Genomic DNA, 11,352 nt, shown 5'->3' on the forward strand with positions numbered 1-11,352 from the left:
CAATCACAATATGTCCACACGAGGGCGCTATAGGATAACAAATGACAATGCCATAGTAGCTTTACTAATAAAATGAATGCCAAATATTAACCCTAACCCTACCTCCTAACCCTAACCCCTAACCCTACACCCTAACCCTAACCCTATTTAATTTGCTAAACACACGTGCAAGGAATAAAATACACAAACACTTAATAGCCTAATTAACCCTACGACTAACCTATAGGTGTTACAAGATAATGGAACAGAACTATTGTTCTATGACTGCGGAGTGTTCAAAGATGGGGACAGCAAATGGGTGTTCCAAGATGGCGGACCGCAACTAGGTGTTCCAAGATGGCCGACAGAAAAAGGGTGTTCCAAGATGGCGGATCGCTACTAGGTGTTCAAAGATGGCCGACGGAAACTGGGTGTTTCAAGATGGCGAATTGCAACTAGGTGTTTCAAGATGGCCGACGAAAAAAGGGTGTTCCAAGATGGCGGATCGCTACTAGGTGTTCAAAGATGGGCGACGGAAACTGGGTGTTTCAAGATGGCGAATTGCAACTAGGTGTTTCAAGATGGCCGACGAAAAAAGGGTGTTCCAAGATGGCGGATCGCTACTAGGTGTTCAAAGATGGCCGACGGAAACAGGGTGTTCCAAGATGGCGGATCGCAACTAGGTCTTCCAAGATGGCCGACGGAAACAGGGTGTTCCAAGATGGGGGCTCGCAACTAGGTGTTCCAAGATGGCCGACGGAAACAGGGTGTTCAAAGATGGCGGATCGCTACTAGGTGTTCCAACATGGCTGACGGAAACAGGGTATTCCAAGATGGCGGATCACTACTAGGTGCTCCAAGATGGCCGACGGAAACAGGGTGTTCCAAGATGGCTGACGGAAACAGGGTGTTCTAACATGCCGGATCGCAGAGGTGCTTCAAGATGGCCGGCGGAAATAGGGTTTTTAAATGTATCGAACCGTAACTGAGTGTTTCAAGAAGAGTACTGCGTTCCGCATGAACAAAAGATATATGCTTATTCATTTTCTTTTGCTCATCGGGTCTGTGAGGTAAGAATATAACAGCTAAATAACCATATACCGGACATTGCCATCCATCTAGACACAATCTACACTAAATGTACACCCTGTGCTGCTGCGCTTTAAAAATGGAATGCAATTACAGAGTATGTCCGCATGAGGGCGCTATAGGATAAGAAATGGCAATGCCACAGCAGCTTTACTAGTAAGGTGAATGAGAAATATTATCACAAGCTATGGCCGCATGAAGGGGCTGCAGGATAAGTACCGGGATTCAGAAGTGGCATGCATATTCGCATGCACGTTTAAATTCCCTAACTGCATTAGCCTCTACCACTTCTGCTGGGAGGCTGTTCCATTTATCTAAGTGCTGTGTAAATTGTGTGCGCTATATAAATAAAAGATAATAATAATAATCTACAACTTTGTCAGTGACATAAAACCGGTATTTGGCATCGTGTGATCTCCCTGAGCCGTGCTTCCATGGCCTTTGGAGACAGAACTCTTATCGCTCCTGATGGCTTGCAATAAGTGAGTAGAAAATCGCTGCATAAACCGAGCAGGTACCATTTGCCCGCCTCCGCTGTCCTCTGAGAGTCTCCCCACAATCTGCTACTGTCTCCCCCTGACTCCACTGTCATCTGCTGGTCTACTGTCTGCCATAGTTTGCTGCCATCTGCCATTCTCCCTTAGACTCCACTGTCATTTGCCCGCCTCTGCTGCTGCCTGCCAGTCTCCCCAGACTCCATTGCCATTTACCCATCTCTGTAGCTGTCTGCTGCAAGTCTCCCCAGAGTCCGCTGCCATTTGACAGTCTCATCAGACTCCTCTCCCATTTGCCAGTCTCAGCTACCATCTCCCCACACTCTGATGCCTTCTGCCAGTCTCCCCAGACTCTACTACTGTCACTGGCATGGACTGTGATTAATTAATAAATGAGTTTCCTTAGTGACACACGCTCACATACATAAGCATAGTCACGCAAGCAGTCACTGCACCACTTGTGGCAGGGGGGCAGTTCACCAGAGAATGTCATTCCCCTGAGTCCTTTTGTCACCACTATCACGTGACACACGTCTTTTCCTCCATCATCTATTTGCAGGTATAAAGTAAATAAATAACCCAAGAAGACACAGCATTGCAGGTACACATCAATTGAAAATCTCAGACAAACACAGTATTCAAGGTATAGATAAAAAAATGTGCCATCTGCTTGCGGAAAGTCAGCACTGCACGCTGTATGTGGGATATGCTGCCACCCTGTGGACAAAGAGCAGAACTGACTGAGCATGATACAAACCAATAAATATAAAATTATGGAGGTAATTCTCATTGTTTTTGTACAAATTACTGCTGCAAAAGGACTTAATCACTAATCCACCAGGGATATGTGACCCTACTATAAATTTATAGTTTAATTAGTGACCCAGTCCTGTATGATGTATAATTTAATCAGTAGGCAAGCATCATTGTTTTCCCTTCTTCTTTTGGGTAAGAGAATACATATTAAATTACTTCCAAAGTACTTTGATGTGCATTATCATTGGTGGGGCCCTAAAGTGTTCCTTTAAGTGTAAGCCAGAAAGGCGACTGTTAATTAGTATAACCATTGCATTGTATATTATTTATGTGTTATTCACATTTGTCATCGTGTGATCTCCCTGAGACGGACTTCCACGGCCTTTGGAGACAGAACTCTTATCGCTCCTGATCGCTTGCGTTGCTGCGTAAGGAGGGTTAGAATAAGAAATGAAAATGCCGTAGAAGTTTTACCAATAAAATGGCAAATATTATTACAAGCTATGGCTGCACGAAGGGGCTACAGGATAAGTAACGGCAGCACCAGAACGCTAAAATAATGAAACCCAAAAACTGATGACAGTTGAAAGCCGTCCGCACTCACGCACTGCATTAGCCTTTACCACTTCTGGTGGGAGGCTGTTCTATTTATCTCCTTGAAGTAAAGCTTCCTTACATCACATTTAAACCTCTGACCCCAATATAAATGTATAGTTCAATCAGTGATCCAGCCCTGTATTATGTATAGTTCAATTAGCGTCACATTAAACTTTCACACAAATATTTTTAGTGAGCAACGTGACTACTTCTAATAAGTATTGGCTGAATATGAGGTAAGAGAACCGCACTTAAAACCTTTACTGCAATCTCATCTATTCCTGTCCAAAGTTACATCTGCCATCTGCTCATTTTCTTCTTGTACACCATTCTGGAATATGAATGTTTGATGGTGTCGCCTCTGCTCCCTTTTTCTGTACCATGACGTACATGTGTGCCTTTAAGAGAGGAAAGCATCTTCCACAGAGCCCATGGAATGACCGTTTCTATTTAAAATGTCTGCGTTACTGGATTGCAGGTTATTCTTAATGAATTTTATTGACAATCATTGGCAGATGCTACAACTTCTTTGACCTTTAATTGAGTTATTGAGGTCACTTGTATCATATCAAGTGAACCAGAATGAGGTGCCAGTAATGTCAGATAAACACAAGGCCACACGTACACTCATGCAAGCACATACACACACAATGTTACACACACAGTCATGTACATACATATTGACACACAGTAACACAATCACACAGAGTCACATGCACACATATATATGCATGCAGTTACATAGACACACAGTAACATACACTTACACAGTCAGTCACTGTACCTCCTGTGGGGTAGGGGCTGGGGGTCAGGTCACCAGAGAATAGCTGCTTCAGCTTCAGGGTGGGCTTTAGGTGTTCAGGTAACCTATGTGAACCCTGCTTCTCCTTCAACATCCCCCTCAGAATTGTGTTCCCTCCTTCAGTGTCACACACCTCTCTTCTCCTCCATGTAGTTCAGGTATAGATCAAATAAACACACCAGGAAACACTGCAGGTCAATCCACCGAATGAGACATACAAACCCTGTACTTGCAGTTATAGAGTGAATAAATAACACATGGGAACACAGCATTGCAGGTAAAGATCAAATAAATAACACACAAGCCCAGCCTTGTAAGTAAAGATCAGCTGAAAATCAAATGCAAATGTAGCACTAACTGTATACATCGAATGAATGGCTGCCACTTGCTGGCAGAAAGTTGGCACTACAGGCATTATGTGGGATATGCTGCCACCCTGTGGAAAAAGTGCAGAACTGACAGCAAAATATAAATCAATAAATAGAAAATTATAGAGGACATTCTCACTGTTTTCACAGAAATTACTGCTGAAAAAAGCCTTATTACCACACTACGATGATTTTTTTTCTTTGCACATTGGGTCTGTGAAGTAATAAAAAAAGATGAATGAGTGATGTAGGAAGCCTGCTTTGGAAGGAATCTGGGAGAACTGATTGCTAACAGTAGTATAAAATCAAGCCCACAGGCAGCCAGACATTGGCAGTAGAATGGGTAATATTGAAGAACTCAGTGACTTTACATGTGGTGCCGTTTAAGTGGTATTATTGTGAAGTGGAAGTGTCTAGGAGTAACAATAGCTAAGCCATGAAGGGGTACATCATGCACATTCACAGAGCAGGGTTGCTGAGTGCTGAAGTGTGCTGCACGTAAAAATTGCACATCTCCTATAGCATCATTCGATGCAGAGGTCCATACTGCCTCTGGAAGCAACATCAGCATAAGCATCATGCTTCATGATAGCTTCATGAGATGACTTTCCATGGTGGAGCAACTGAATACAAGCCATAGATCACTATGCACAATGCAAAGTGTGGGCTGCAGTGGTGTAAAGCCAGCAAAACTGGGCTCTGGAACAGTTGAAACATGTTCTCTGGAGTGATGAATCACGCTTCACTTTCTGGTGTCTGATGGATAGCTCTAGGTTTGGCAGATGCCAGAGTAATGCTGCCTACTACAATGCATAGTGCCTGTAAAGTTTAGTGGGGAGGGATAATGGTCTGGGGCTGCTTTTCAGGGATGGAGCCCCTTAGTTCTTGTGGAGGGTAATGTTCATGCTACAGGATACAAAGACATTTTAGACAACTGTATTTTTTCATCTTTGTGGCCCCATGGTTTGGTAAGTTTAGTGTGGAGAGCCATGAGTGGCTCGCAATGCCCTGACCTCAACCCCACCCAACACCTTTAAGAGACAACATAATTGAAATAACTTTTTGGGATGAATAGGACTGTCACATAGATGTACATAGAGAAATACATGATATGGCACTCTACAGCATTGTAGGTACTGATTGGTTACCCCTCATAATTTAGGCCCTATTCATAGTTACTAGAATAGTTTCTTGAGGATAATGTTACATTCTTTTAGTCACAGATTATGTGATGAGTAAGTAGGCACAGCTTATTTAAGTTTAAAATGTAACTGCAATCACATGATGCATCCAGAAGAATAACCACAGCTCAATTCAGATAGGACTACATCTGCAATTATAGATACAGGATAACAAATGACAATTTAACAACTGAGACATGGACAAATACACTCTAAAAATTTCTCCAAACCCACTGATGCTAATGGCTTTATCGAATATGCCAGCTGCCATCAGCCAAAATGGTTAAATAATACACCAAAAGGTCAAAGAATGATACTAAAAAGAAATTGTTCTAAAGAAGAAGATTTTAGACAACAAACAGTAGAACTTCAAAATAAATGAATCCATAAACATTATCCAGAAAATATCCTACAAAAGAAGTAAATACTTGCAAGAAATGGTTGATGTCATTCCCACAGGCTTTCATGATCATAGCATTAAGTTTAGCAAAAAATAATGTTAATATAGGGAAAACATCCCTTTGTCTTTGGAACCATTAAATATTTTTACTTATTGGGGCAAGATTGGTTGAGGCGTGAGACATGGCGTATAATGCACTGAGCATGGTTGGTGGATATTTGGCTGCTCTTAATTCTGTGCACATTATTTCACACAGTTCAGAGATGCGGGCCATACAAGCATCTCCTGTTTGCTTTTTTAATACAATCTTTTAAGTTTAGTATTCGGCTTTGCCAAAAAGTCCAGAGTTCTGTAATCAGTGTTACTTTCGGTGCAGAAGCAGAAAGATGAATGTGTCAATCCAAATGGTAATTGATCTTTTAGATCCCAAAGCTCCTACTCGTGTTACAAGATATGATCTGTCCCATATTGTATTTTACTAATGCATCCCAGGCTTGGCACATCATGACCTGCCCTTCATAATGATCTGGATTCTGGTAAAATTCAAGGCTCCATTCAAAGGCTATGACACCATTGAGTAGACCTTTTTTTACTTTGCTGAGGTTGTGTAATACTGTATCTCAAGATAAAAATCACACGCCAGAATAATGTGTGGTTACATCAGCGTCCATTAGTTTTCCTTCTTCATTTTTAATGTGGGGAATGAACTTGAGAGAAAGAAGAATATTATATTTCTGTCTGCTGACTTTTACAAGGTCCGTATAGGAGGCAAGGACACAAGGAATAATAACCTTGTCTACTGGGAATTGAATTGAAGCTCCAACATTTTCCCAAATGAGGTGCTACAGGAATACTATCCCATCTCTTAAATTATACGTTACCTGGAATCTTTATAGACATAAAGTCCTGGATTATCTATCCTTATCCGGCTGCTGTATACGTTGCACATTTGGGCAGAAACTACAATTTTCCAAATCCCCTAAATTCTAATGCTTCAGAAATACATTATGAGATCTGTATTTTTTTCAAAAACAATAACCATAAATGTATTTTTCTGTACTCGCAGACATATAATTTCTCAGCCATATAAGCCATCTTTAGCAGCAATGCATGATTTGTATTGCTGTATAATGTATAGTTTAATCAGCGAGCTGGCCCCTACGGTACAGTAAGGTACGGTAATTCTATTCCTATTTATTATTTAATTGGTTAACGGTGATAAAGGGTTAAGTTTCTTACAACTTCTCTACTCAGACCTGTTAAAGTGTTTGGGAAATGATACCCATCCAGCTAAATGCATTTGGATCTAATTAATTGAACAAGAGCCGCAAGCATCGCCTGCTGACACATGATACACGACATGGCCACAGATTTCACTTATTTATAGTCCTAACTTATAATATCTGCGGCGAGTTCTAAATCACTGATTGAAAGTAAATATCCCAGGACAGTAAGTGTTTAATCTGCTTCATAATAGAGGATTTAAAGCTGCATTTAGAACATTTTATGACATATTATATTTAAATATGCATAGAATGTTAAGCTAAGAGGTGTCTGTCTGTGTCCCGATATGTTTGTCTACCCCCTGTCTGTCTACCCCCTGTCTGTCTACTCCCTGTTAGTCTGTCTATCCTCCATTTATACCTCTATATACAGCGTCTTAATTATCTGGGTGAGTCTCTCAGAGCTGACCCTATATTTCTTTTTAGAGGAAAATAAATATATTCTTAAAAAGTTGCCATGGTGTTAGAGAAGAATCTTGAAATCTCCACCACACAGAACATGCAGATAACCAGGGGCCACTTATTACAATAAAAGAGCCACACTAAAGGATGCTTTTCACAGTGAGAGCTGAAGACATGGGGATGGCGGTGATCGCAGATAGTGAGCAGTTTGTAGGAATAATCAAATCTTTAGTCTTAGGGTATTATTCCTTGTAATTGCCTTGTCCTAAGTCTTGCACTGGTCCCCAGTTCCTTACCTTGACAAATTGTCTTAATCTGCTGTATCGTCACCATTGGATTCTGAACTGTGCACCAGACCCCTCTTTGGCCTTGATGCCCATTCCTGCATTATCTCTGTGTACTGACGTCTCGAGTCCTGCTCCAGTATACCCAGTTTTGGAGAAGACCTCCAGCTGTAGCCGTTTTTGGAAATCACAGGAGAAAAGGCTGATTCTTTAGACCCGCTGAGGTTTAGTTGGGAGAGGCGTCACCCTCCAAGTTAATAACTAAGTGATACATTTACTAAAAAAATGTGTATTATTTTATTAAAAGTTGTCATATATTCTTTTTTACGTTATCCTCACATTCAGCACCATGGACAGCGTGACTCCTACCAACTCTCACTGCGCTAATACCAACGCCGATGGCCACTAAATGTATATGAGAGCAGCAGAGGATACTATTTTCTATTTCTTTTAAATGAATCAATGGAAAAATAGATTGGACCCCCTCCCGTCCTGGCTGAGAGGAGGGAGCGTGGATTAGAGCCACGTATTGATTCTGCACCATAACCTTGTGCCCTGCAGCTGCAGCTTATGGATATGTGATAGTATTAATTTTCCAGACATCTGCACATGCTTTAAACAGCTTTTTAAAGGTTTGAAATGCATTTAAATGTGAGCCTACCACAGGGCCGCGACGCCATTAAAATCTATAATAATCACAACATCATTATTTGTCAAAAGAAAAGCTCATTTATTTTGTCGATGCCTAAATTAGTCAGAAGATGTTTTCTCACTAGACGATGGAATCACCGTCTTGACATCGTTCTTAAATGAATTCCAGATTTAATGACTTTTATGCAGGTAATGAGCATTTCAAATAAAAAAAGCTATTCTTTATTTAAAAAAAAGCTTTGTAAACACATTGAAACCTGACAGATACCTGCGCATGTAAAAGGGCAGCATCAAAGTTATTGGACTTTTAGCTTTAGGACATATATATGGAGTGGCAAACAGTCCTAAGTTACCGTATACTCACCTTGTCAGACAGCACACTGAAGGTGGGATGGGGGTCCCAGACATAGAACTGCACTGGAGGGCTTGTGGCGGCTGGAGGAATGGACTATCCCCAAACAGATGATTAAAGATATTTACAGTCACAGTCTGGGCTGTCAGATCTGGACATTCATGGCACTCGTCCCGATCACCCGCTGATAGTTCCCACGCGGTGTGGGTGGCAGAGCTAACTTTCCAGGAGTCGTCTGGGGAGATACCCGAGTCCTTTCCTACCTCTGTCGTATAACACAGAGTTTGCCTCAGGATTTTTCGAGATATGGATTTCTTTGCCCCACCAGAGACTCAGATTCTGCATTTGCATCATGTCCTCCAAGACGGGATTCTTAAACTCCTAACTCCTATATAAAACTGAGGAACCAGCAGTGAAAGGGTGGGCCCGTGTGGGTATAAAGGCCCTTTTTGGCTGTGGTAAAGACAGCTCTGATTAAACAATAATTAACACCATTATTAATTAAAAAACAATCCCTATATTATGAGTTAAAGAATGATTGCCTCCAAAGTGCCCCTCTTTTGGCCACATGTAGAGAGACAAGCAGACTCTTTGTTTCAAACCCTTCCATGTTAAAGTAAAAGATGAAGAATTTCATTGAACGGCATTTGTATGTTACTGCTCAAAATTCATTGAGTCCCAAGCTCCCTCAAGTAATTATTCCACATTCCTATTAATTGTTTCAAACAGATGACATTAATGACTTTGAGATATGAAGTATGCTAAGGAGGGGTTCCAAAGATCATATTGGCGAATGTGCCGGGTCACGTTTATAATCAGCCACTTGACTCATCTCAAATTTTCAATGTAACAAGATTAACACTTCCATGGCGTTCTGATTACTAATTATCTAAACACTTTAGAAAATGTGAAATATATTAAGTAAATCTGGACTCTAATTCTTCTAAAAAAAACCTCACATTAACTGTTTTTAATTTTATATAAAAATAAATTCTTCAGAGGTATAAAATAAAATGCCAAATTCCCTGACGCCGGTGTGTTAAAAAACGTGGGGCTTTTATTTGGGATTATATATGTATCATCAGAAAAATGTATTTGGGGTAAAAATAAATAGAGACACACGACCCACAAACTGCTTAATGCCATAAAATGTAATGTTTGAGTGATTCTTCCCACCTCTGCGGTGGACAAACACTGACCTCCTACTTACCCACTTACTCGTTTCATTGACAGAGTCCTTCCAAATTGCCCTCTGTTACCATGGCTACTGAATACAACTATTTCCCAATCCTTTGATTGTGTAACACACATCGTAAGTGTCTCTTCACAATTCACAATATATGTGTATATTAAAGAACTTTTTTTGATGAACTTGTTGATGTTATAATTCAGAAAGCCCCCAAAAGTAATCCAGGTTGAATAACCAAGAGTTAAATTAGTAATAAAAATAGTAAACAAGCAGAAAAATGTTGTTTGTCTGTGGAGTTCTGTAGCCCAAAGCCCCCCGGGTTCTATATGAAACGAGTCCCCACCAGAACCGTCTTCAGGAGCCAAGTTGGGAGGCTTGACAGGAAGATGGTCCAACCCGTTGGCGTGGTAACCTGGTCCCATGATGAGTGATTTACCTGGCGGGTGGCTCGTCAGACAGATGCGGATGATTACTAGATAACTGATAAAGTTTGTGCTCTCCTAGACATCTTTTAGTGACGCGTTTGGCCAAGTCTTTATCAATGTGCATTTATTGTAATCGTGTTTATGATTCCATCATATTGTGGTGAATATAGCAATTGTGAGGTTCCTTTCTTTGTAATCATTTAATGTCACCGTCTGACGTTGAGGAGGGAGCTTCTGATGGAAGATATATAAATCTCAATAAGGTTCCTGTGATGCTCTTTTGAGTATTGATTACATGAAATGAGCGTTTCATTAAAGCCTGTATACCGTGCGCTATAATATTCAGTCGACTTTATAATATACAATGCATAACTGCTTAAAAATTGATGCAACGTGCATTTTTTTAGATTAGGAAGGCTTTGCACCTGTCTTGAAAGATAGTTTTATCAGAATGGTTGAAAATATAAAACACTAACATTATATTTAAAATTTTCTTCAAATAAAGCAAACTCTCAAACTGTTAGTTTATTTTACAATTTAGAACATTTACAGAATGTTTCCGTTTAAAAGGCTAATTGAACAGTAGTGTGTATTAATATATATATATATAGCTATATATAGATAGATATACTGTATATAGATGTACATATACGGTGTATCGAGAAGTGGAGCAAAAGGCCAGGTATGTGCTGCCGAGGGATAGTCAAGAAATCATAATCACACGAGTAAAAGGTCGGGCTGGCGGCAAGGTTCACAAACGATAAGACAAGTGGTGTATTTGGTGATCTGTTTATATAATTCTTCACTATTTGTATTAATTATGTATGCAATGAGTTCACCGTTTGTTGTGCAGACTTTGATACATTGTTGCCTATTAGAATACTGCTAAGGGGGCAGCTTCTTACTTGGTTTATGCACCCATTTGAATTAGTCTATATTTGTGTCGCCTCTCGTACTTTTTATTGATGCTCCCATAGTATTGACCATTAAATTTAATTTACTCCAAAACAGAATATTTATCAAAAGTGACAGATCTGCGTTAATTTCTTTGCAGTGTGGTCCGCGACGAGACAGACAGGTGATGGTGCTATAGAAATATG

This window comes from Spea bombifrons, chromosome 7, assembly GCF_027358695.1.
Source record: "Spea bombifrons isolate aSpeBom1 chromosome 7, aSpeBom1.2.pri, whole genome shotgun sequence".
Classification (NCBI taxonomy): Eukaryota; Metazoa; Chordata; class Amphibia; order Anura; family Pelobatidae; genus Spea; species Spea bombifrons.